This window comes from Oncorhynchus nerka, linkage group LG2 (genome assembly GCF_034236695.1).
Source record: "Oncorhynchus nerka isolate Pitt River linkage group LG2, Oner_Uvic_2.0, whole genome shotgun sequence".
Taxonomy (NCBI): Eukaryota; Metazoa; Chordata; class Actinopteri; order Salmoniformes; family Salmonidae; genus Oncorhynchus; species Oncorhynchus nerka.
Window position 1 is genome coordinate 18,754,804 of NC_088397.1, and position 9,076 is coordinate 18,763,879.

Consider the following 9,076-nt stretch of genomic DNA (forward strand, 5'->3'; position numbering starts at 1 on the left):
TAAGGTAAGACCCAGATGCAGACAACGTCAAAGGAATAACAGTTTACTACTCCAACAGGAGCAGGCATAAGACAGGTCAAGGGCAGGCAGGGCTCAGTAATCCAGGTAGGGGGGGCAAAGGTAAAGGACGGCAGGCAGGCTAAGGGTCAACGCAGGCAGAAATGGTCAACACCAGGAAAACTAGAAAACAGGAACAATCCCGAGACAGGAACAGAGGGAAGACATGCTGGTAGGCTTGAAGAAACAAAACGAACTGGCAACAGACAAATAGAGAACACAGGTATCAATACACAGGGGATAATGGGGAAGATGGGTGACACCTGGAGGGGGGTGGAGACAGTCACAAGTACAGGTGAAACAGATCAGGGTGTTACAATACCTTGCACAGACGAGGCAGCATTAATGAAAGGGTGTTGAGTCCTATTGGCTCCATGGTATACCACAAGTTTTCATGATCGGAGAGCTTTCGTCTGGGGCGTAGATAAAAGGCTTGGGCATGTTCTGGTCATTTAGAGAGATATTTTTCTAGCAATGCCACCGGTCAGAGCACATTCCCTATCTTTTTATACGTGCAGCCCCGACTATTGTCTCCGTCTCTTTCCATTGGATTTTTGTGGTTCTTGGTTTCTTCAGTGAAACTCAGTGTTGCGTATCTCAATCAATTTTTGTCCTCTTTTATTAGGAATGAGAATGGCTTCAGTTTGCGATTTCCTTTGTTGCTTCTTCGGCCAAAGTGCAAATGTAAATCAAACCACACCTTCTTCAGTAACCGTCTAGGGGTGGCGGGGCTCAAGGCTTCGGACTCGCAGAGGATTATTAGGTCCTCCTGTGACTGTGTTATACCTGGGTGGTGGTCGGTTCCGTCCCTGTCCACCCTTCTCAGCTGTTTTATGATACCAGCAAAGACATTGTTTGCGTTTAGGAACTCAATATCTCTCATCAGGCACCAAGATTGGCTCAGTGGAGGCTCATTTAAGTAGCGGTGTAGGACAGCCGCCGTCCAGCGAAGCAGGTGATTCCATATCGGTCTCTTTCAGCAGTCCATGCGGTGGCGTAGAAACTCTGGAGAATATTACCCATCTTCTGTTTTAAAACATTTGCCAGACCGATGTTTATCCACTTTTCTGACAGCCATTCCAGAAAGCATTTCGCTGCCCAATTGGTTTGTCTTGATGTAGCTTTTTAATTGATCTCCTTTTCTATGTCGTCTATAGCAGCACTAGTGATTTCTGCATGTCTAACGTTAACGCCATGCTCAGGTTGCTGGTCCACTTGCTCTTCTTCTTGTTTAATTGATTTCATATCCTCCTCCTCTTCTTGTTGGCATCATTCTTCATAAAACAAATAAAAAGTAACATTAAAATCATCCATGACGACTTACAGGTGTTAAGACTAGTAGTTCTAAAAGTAGTAGTGGTAGTGGGTTGCTAGGTAACGACGTAAACAATGCCACTTTATATGAACGTGGCCATGTGCATGTTGTCTCATTTATCATCGGCAGGAGAGGCTTTAACAACATGTTTTTCTACATTCCTTGATGTAGTCATGCCCATAGATGGTCATTGGCGCCTCCCTGTGTGTATAATTGGCTACAATGCACAGAATTACATATACAATTTAGAATTGATAGGATCACTGTGCTATAATGCAACAAAGGTTGGCAATACTGTAATATTCAAAGGTAACTTAATAACTATAGTTAATTTAATTGTCCTCCTGTCCACTGAGCCTGAGGGCTTTTGATTCACCAGCCTGTAACCATTGACCTGTAGACCTACTCTTTGTGGCATGCACACAAAAGCATTCACACAATGAAATATTTTTTACATTTTTGTTGCATGGATTAACATTTGATTATAATTCACATTATTCAAAGTTTATAACAATTATAGTAGTCTGGGCTAAACATGACAGCACATTGCATACAGGATAACAGTATGATGCATAATAACCCAAAAGAGAGATGAGTTTACTGAAGAGAAACAATTCTTCCCTGTATGGAATCTAAATATTTGTCAAACAAACTATAAATTCAACAAGTGCTTTTCAACTGCTTTCTTCTGGTACTGGGGCTGTAGCTGTACTGGTCTCTGTTGGTACAGAGGAGTTTACTGGAGTAGATAATGTACCTACATGCTGTGGCTCTGAGACTAGCTGATAATCCTGGACTGCTTCTATCATGAGTGTCTGTACTGTCTGACACTGAGCTAGTGGGTCTCCTCAGACCTGATAGGTCAGGTGTTCCTCTCTGTCTACCTGACCACTGCTCCTCTGGGTTTCCATTATCTTTACTACATTTCCTTGTTCTACACCCATCTGATAGCAATGTGAGTGTCTTGTAGATGGTGGTCTTAGTGAAACACGTGTTGGGGGATTGTGGGAGCATGTTGTTGTTTTAGGAAAAGTTGGGGCTTGATGTATGGGAATTTGGGTTGGATGTGTTTGTTTCTGAGAAGTTAGGTTCTTTCACCTACTTTCTCTCTGACGCTCGATCTTCATCCCTTCTCTGAGGGGTTGGTGGAGACCTCTGACCGTCAGTCTGGCTGTCGTGTGTGGCTCTCTTGGTCCTCTGACCCTGGCTCCAACTCAGAGTGGATGTCCTCCTGTTGATGGGAATAACTTTCTACTTTTCTATATCCCTCTTCTTCCTTCCCTTCTTCCTGTGTTTTCTTTTCTTCCTCCTCTCCCTCTGCTTTCCCTCTTCCTCTCTATCTCTTCTACCTTCTTCCTCATCCTCGCCATGTCATCTTCCCTTGTTCTCTCACTCTGTCTCTCCATCTCCCCCTGTCTCTGCATCATAACCTCTGACCCTTGCCTCATGTGACTCCTGGTCAGATCCATTCCCATAATCCTCTGTCCCCCACAGTGTATCCTGATTGTGGTTAAGGCTGTATCCATCGCTGGTATGTGACATCCGAGAGGGCTTTGGAGGGGGTGAGATGAGTCTGTGACATGTCCTTCTCCTGTCTCTTGCTCTCTTCCTTCTCTTCCTTTTATCTTTCTCCCTCTCTGTTTCTAGATACCTTAGTCAGTGTCCTCACCTGAGAGCAGGCTATTACTCTCAACATCACCTGTGTTATCAATAGATCCTGCCTCATATAGTAACGCCTGCTTCTCTTCCTCACACTCTCTAGTTATCACAGCCTTGCTGGTGTGGGAAATCTGGTTATACTTAACAATAAGACCTGAGGGGGTGTGGTATATTCAAAATATACCACAAACCCCCGAGGTGACTTATTTCTGTTATAAACTGGTTACCAACGTAATTAGAGCAGGAAAAATACACGTTTTGTCATACCCATGGTATTCGGTCTGATTTAGCACGGCTTTCAGCCAATCAGCGTGCAGTTCTTTGTCCTGCTCTGGATATCATTCAACATATCATACCTAGAGAACCAGGAATGTTGGAGCATATGGAGCACACTTTCCCTTTCTTACTTTCAAAATCTGAATATTTTGTTGACCTGGAATCATTCTTTGATCCTGAGATAGCTAGAGATACAATTGTTGATATGAAAAAATATATTTCCATCAAACTTCGACGATGGACGATGGAAACATGTACAGTGCCTTGCGAAAGTATTCGGCCCCCTTGAACTTTGCGACCTTTTGCCACATTTCAGGCTTCTAACATAAAGATATAAAACTGTATTTTTTTGTGAAGAATCAACAACAAGTGGGACACAATCATGAAGTGGAATGACATTTATTGGATATTTCAAACTTTTTTAACAAATCAAAAACTGAAAAATTGGGCGTGCAAAATTATTCAGCCCCCTTAAGTTAATACTTTGTAGCACCACCTTTTGCTGCGATTACAGCTGTAAGTCGCTTGGGGTATGTCTCTATCAGTTTTGCACATCGAGAGACTGACATTTTTTCCCATTCCTCCTTGCAAAACAGCTCGAGCTCAGTGAGGTTGGATGGAGAGCATTTGTGATCAGCAGTTTTCAGTTCTTTCCACAGATTCTCGATTGGATTCAGGTCTGGACTTTGACTTGGCCATTCTAACACCTGGATATGTTTATTTTTGAACCATTCCATTGTAGATTTTGCTTTATGTTTTGGATCATTGTCTTGTTGGAAGACAAATCTCCGTCCCAGTCTCAGGTCTTTTGCAGACTCCATCAGGTTTTCTTCCAGAATGGTCCTGTATTTGGCTCCATCCATCTTCCCATCAATTTTAACCATCTTCCCTGTCCCTGCTGAAGAAAAGCAGGCCCAAACCATGATGCTGCCACCACCATGTTTGACAGTGGGGATGGTGTGTTCAGGGTGATGAGCTGTGTTGCTTTTACGCCAAACATAACGTTTTGCATTGTTGCCAAAAAGTTCAATTTTGGTTTCATCTGACCAGAGCACCTTCTTCCACATGTTTGGTGCGTCTCCCAGGTGGCTTGTGGCAAACTTTAAACAACACTTTTTATGGATATCTTTAAGAAATGGCTTTCTTCTTGCCACTCTTCCATAAAGGCCAGATTTGTGCAATATACGACTGATTGTTGTCCTATGGACAGAGTCTCCCACCTCAGCTGTAGATCTCTGCAGTTCATCCAGAGTGATCATGGGCCTCTTGGCTGCATCTCTGATCAGTCTTCTCCTTGTATGAGCTGAAAGTTTAGAGGGACGGCCAGGTCTTGGTAGATTTGCAGTGGTCTGATACTCCTTCCATTTCAATATTATCGCTTGTACAGTGCTCCTTGGGATGTTTAAAGCTTGGGAAATCTTTTTGTATCCAAATCCGGCTTTAAAGTTCTTCACAACAGTATCTCGGACCTGCCTGGTGTGTTCCTTGTTTTTCGTGATGCTCTCTGCACTTTTAACGTACCTCTGAGACTATCACAGTGAAGGTGCATTTATACGGAGACTTGATTACACACAGGTGGATTGTATTTATCATCATTAGTCATTTAGGTCAACATTGGATCATTCAGAGATCCTCACTGAACTTCTGGAGAGAGTTTGCTGCACTGAAAGTAAAGGGGCTGAATCATTTTGCACGCCCAATTTTTCAGTTTTTGATTTGTTAAAAAAGTTTGAAATATCCAATAAATGTCATTCCACTTCATGATTGTGTCCCACTTGTTGATTCTTCACAAAAAAATACAGTTTGATATCTTTATGTTTGAAGCCTGAAATGTGGCAAAAGGTCGCAAAGTTCAAGGGGGCTGAATACTTTCGCAAGGCACTGTAAATACAGTAACAGTTTTTATTTTTCAAGGTCAAATATTTCTTACATAAATAAATACATCACACACACACACACACACACACACACACACAATCGAGTATACACAGCACATACACTACCGTTCAAAGGTTTGGGGTCACTTAGAAATGTCCTGGTTTTCAAAGAAAACATACATGAAATTAGTTGTAAAATGAATAGGAAATATAGTCAAGATGTTGACAAGGTTATAAATAATGATTTTGAAATGATAATTGTCCTTCAAACTTTGCTTTGGTCAAAGAATCTTCCATTTGCATCATTTACAGCCTTGAAAACCTTAGACATTCTAGTTGTCAATTTGTTGAGGTAATCTGAAGAGATTTCACCCCATGCTTCCTGAAGCACCTCCCACAAGTTGGATTGGCTTGATGGGCACTTCTTATGTACCATACGGTCAAGCTGTTCCCACAACAGACTAATAGGGTTGAGATCCGGTGACTGTGCTGGCCACTCCATTATAGACAGAATACCAGCTGACTGCTTCTTCCTTCAATAGTTCTTGCATAGTTTGGAGCTGTGCTTTGGGTCATTGTCCTGTTGTAGGATAAAATTTACCCTGTACAAATCTCCCACTTTACCACCACCAAAGCACCCCCAGACCATCACATTGACTCCACCATGCTTGACAGATTGTGTCAAGACCTCCTCCAGCATATTTTCATATTTTTCTGCGTCTCACAAATGTTCTTCTTTGTGATCCGAACACCTCAAACTTAGATTTGTCAGTCCATGACACTTTTTTACAATTTTCCTCTGTCCGGTGTCTGTGTTATTTAGCCCATCGTGTTTCTGGACATTTTGAGCCTGTAATCAAACCAACAAATGCTGATGCTCCAGATACTCAACTAGTCTAAAGAAGGAAAGTTTTATTGCTTCTTTAATCAGACCAAAAGTTTTCAGCTGTGCTAACATAATTACAAAAGCGTTTTCTAATGATCAATTAGACTTTTAAAATGATAAACTTGGATGAGCTAACACAACGTGCCATTGGAACACAGGAGTGATAGTTGCTGATAATGGGCCTCTGTACGCCTATGTAGATATTCCATTAAAAATGAGCCGTTCCCAGCTACAATAGTCATTTACAACATTAACAATGTGTACACTGTATTTCTGGTCAATTTGGGGCAGCAGTGTAGCCTAGTGGTTAGAGCGTTGGACTAGTAACCAAAAGGTTTCAAGATCAAATCCCTGAACTGACAAGGTACAAATCTGTCATGCTACCCCTAAACAAGGCACTGTTCCTAGGCTGTCATTGAAAATACAAATTTGTTCTTAACTGACTTGCCTAGTTAAATTAAGGTAAAGAAAAATTGTGCTTTTCTTTCAAAAACAAGGGCATTTCTAAGTGATATTTCTAAATAATATTTTACATGTTGATTGCCATAGTTGGATGTCAACTATGTCAAATCAAAATCAAATATCAAATCAAACTTTATTTGTCACATGCGCTGAATACAACAAGTGTAGACTTTACTGTGAAATGCTTACTTACAAGCCCTTAACCAACAGTGCAGTTCAAGAAGAAGAAAATATTTAGCAAGTAGACTAAAATAAAAAACTAATAATAAAAGTAACACAATAAGAATGACAATAACAAGGCTATATACAGGGGGCACCGGTACCGAGTCAGTGTGCGGGGGTACAGGCTAGTTGAGTTAATTTGTATATGTAGGTGGGGGCGAAGTGACTATGCATAGGTGACAAACAAACAGCGAGTAGCAGCAGTGTACTAAAGGGAGGGGTGGTCAATGTAAATTGTCCGGTGGCGATTTTCTGAATTATTCAGCAGTCCTATGGCTTGGGGGTAGAAGCTTTTTGGTCCTAGACTTGGCACTCCGGGGCCGCTTGCCGTGCGGTATGACCTTTCCTCTGACACTGCCTAGTATATAGGTCCTGGATGGCAGGACGCTTGGCCCCAGTGATGTATTACCCTCTGTAGCGCCTTATGGTCAGATGCCGAGCAGTTGCCATACCAGGCGTTGATGCAACTAGTCAGGATGCTTCGATGGTGCAGCTGTAGAACCCTTTGAGGATCTGGGGACCCATGCCAAATCTTTTCAGTCTCCTGAGGGGAAAAAGGTTCTGTCGTGCCCTCCTCACGACTGTCTTGGTATGTTTGGACCGTGATAGTTCGTTAGTGATGTGGACACCAAGGAAGTTGAAACTCTCGACTCACTCCACTACAGCCCGGTCGATGTTAATGGGGGCCTGTTCAGCCCGCCTTTTCCTGTAGTCCACGATCAGCTCATTTGTCTTGCTCACATTAAGGGAGAGGTCGTTGTCCTAGCACCATACTGCCAGTTCTCTGACCTCCTCCCTACAGGCCGTCTCATCGTTGTCGGTGATCAGGCCTACCACTGTTGTGTCGTCAGCAAACTTAATGATGGTGTTGGAGTCGTGTTTGGCCACGCAGTCGTGGGTGAACAGGGAATACAGGAGGGGCCTAAGTACCCACCCCTGAGGGGCCCCAGTGTTAAGGATCAGCGTGGCAGACGTGTTGCTGCGTAGTCTTACCACCTGGGGGCGGCCCGTCAGGAAGTTCAGGATCCAGTTACAGATGGAGGTGTTTCGTCCCTGAGTCCTTAGCTTAGTGATGAGCATTGTGGGCACTATGGTGTTGAACGCTGAGCTGTAGTCAATGAACAGCATTCGCACATAGGTGTTCCATTTGTCCAGGTGAGAAAGGGCAGTGTGGAGTGCAATAGAGATTGCATCATCTGTGCATCTGTTAGGGCTGTATGCAAATTGGAGTGGGTCTAGGGTTTCTGGGATAATGGTGTTGATGTGAGACATGACCAGCCTTTCAAAGCACTTCATGGCTACAGACGTGAGTGCTACTGGTTGGTAGTTGTTTAGGCAGGTTACCTTATAGTGTTCTTTGGCACAGGGACTATGGTGGTCTGCTTTAAAACTTCTGCTTTTTTGCTTGTAAGCAGGAATCAGGAGGATAGAATTATGGTCAGATTTGCCAAGTGGAGGGGGAGGGAGAGCTTTGTATGCGTCTCTGTTTGTGGAGTAAAGGGTGGTCTAGAGTTTTTTTCCGTCTGGTTGCGCATTTAACATGCTGATAGACATTTGGTAAAACAGATGTAAGTTTCCCTGCATTAAAGTCCCCGGCTACTAGGAACGCCGCCTCTGGATGAGCATTTTCCTGTTTCCTTATGGTGGAATACAGCTGCTCATTGAGTGTGGTTTTAGTGCCAGCATCGGTCTGTGGTGGTATGTAGACAGCTATGAAAAATACAGATGAAAACTCTCTAGGAAGATTGTGTGGTCTACAGCTTATCATGAGATACTCTACCTCAGGTGAGAAAAACCTTGAGACGTCCTTATATCGTGCACCAGCTGTTGTTTACATATACAGTGGGGCAAAACAAGTATTTAGTCAGCCACCAATTGTGCAAGTTCTCCCACTTAAAAAGATGAGAGAGGCCTGTAATTTTCATCATAGGTACACTTCAACTATGACAGACAAAATGAGGGGAAAAAATCCAGAAAATCACATTGTAGAATTCTTTATGAATTTATTTGCAAATTATGGTGGAAAATAAACTTTTGTTATTGACCAATCACTTATCTCAGTACTTTGTTATATACCCTTTGTTGGCAATGACAGAGGTCAAACGTTTTCTGTAAGTCTTCACAAGGTTTTCACACACTGTTGCTGGTATTTTGGCCCATTCCTCCATGCAGATCTCCTCTAGAGCAGTGATGTTTTGGGGCTGTTGCTGGGCAACACGGACTTTCAACTCCCTCCAAAGATTTTCTATGGGGTTGAGATCTGGAGACTAGCTAGGCCACTCCAGGACCTTGAAATGCTTCTTACGAAGCCACTCCTTCGTT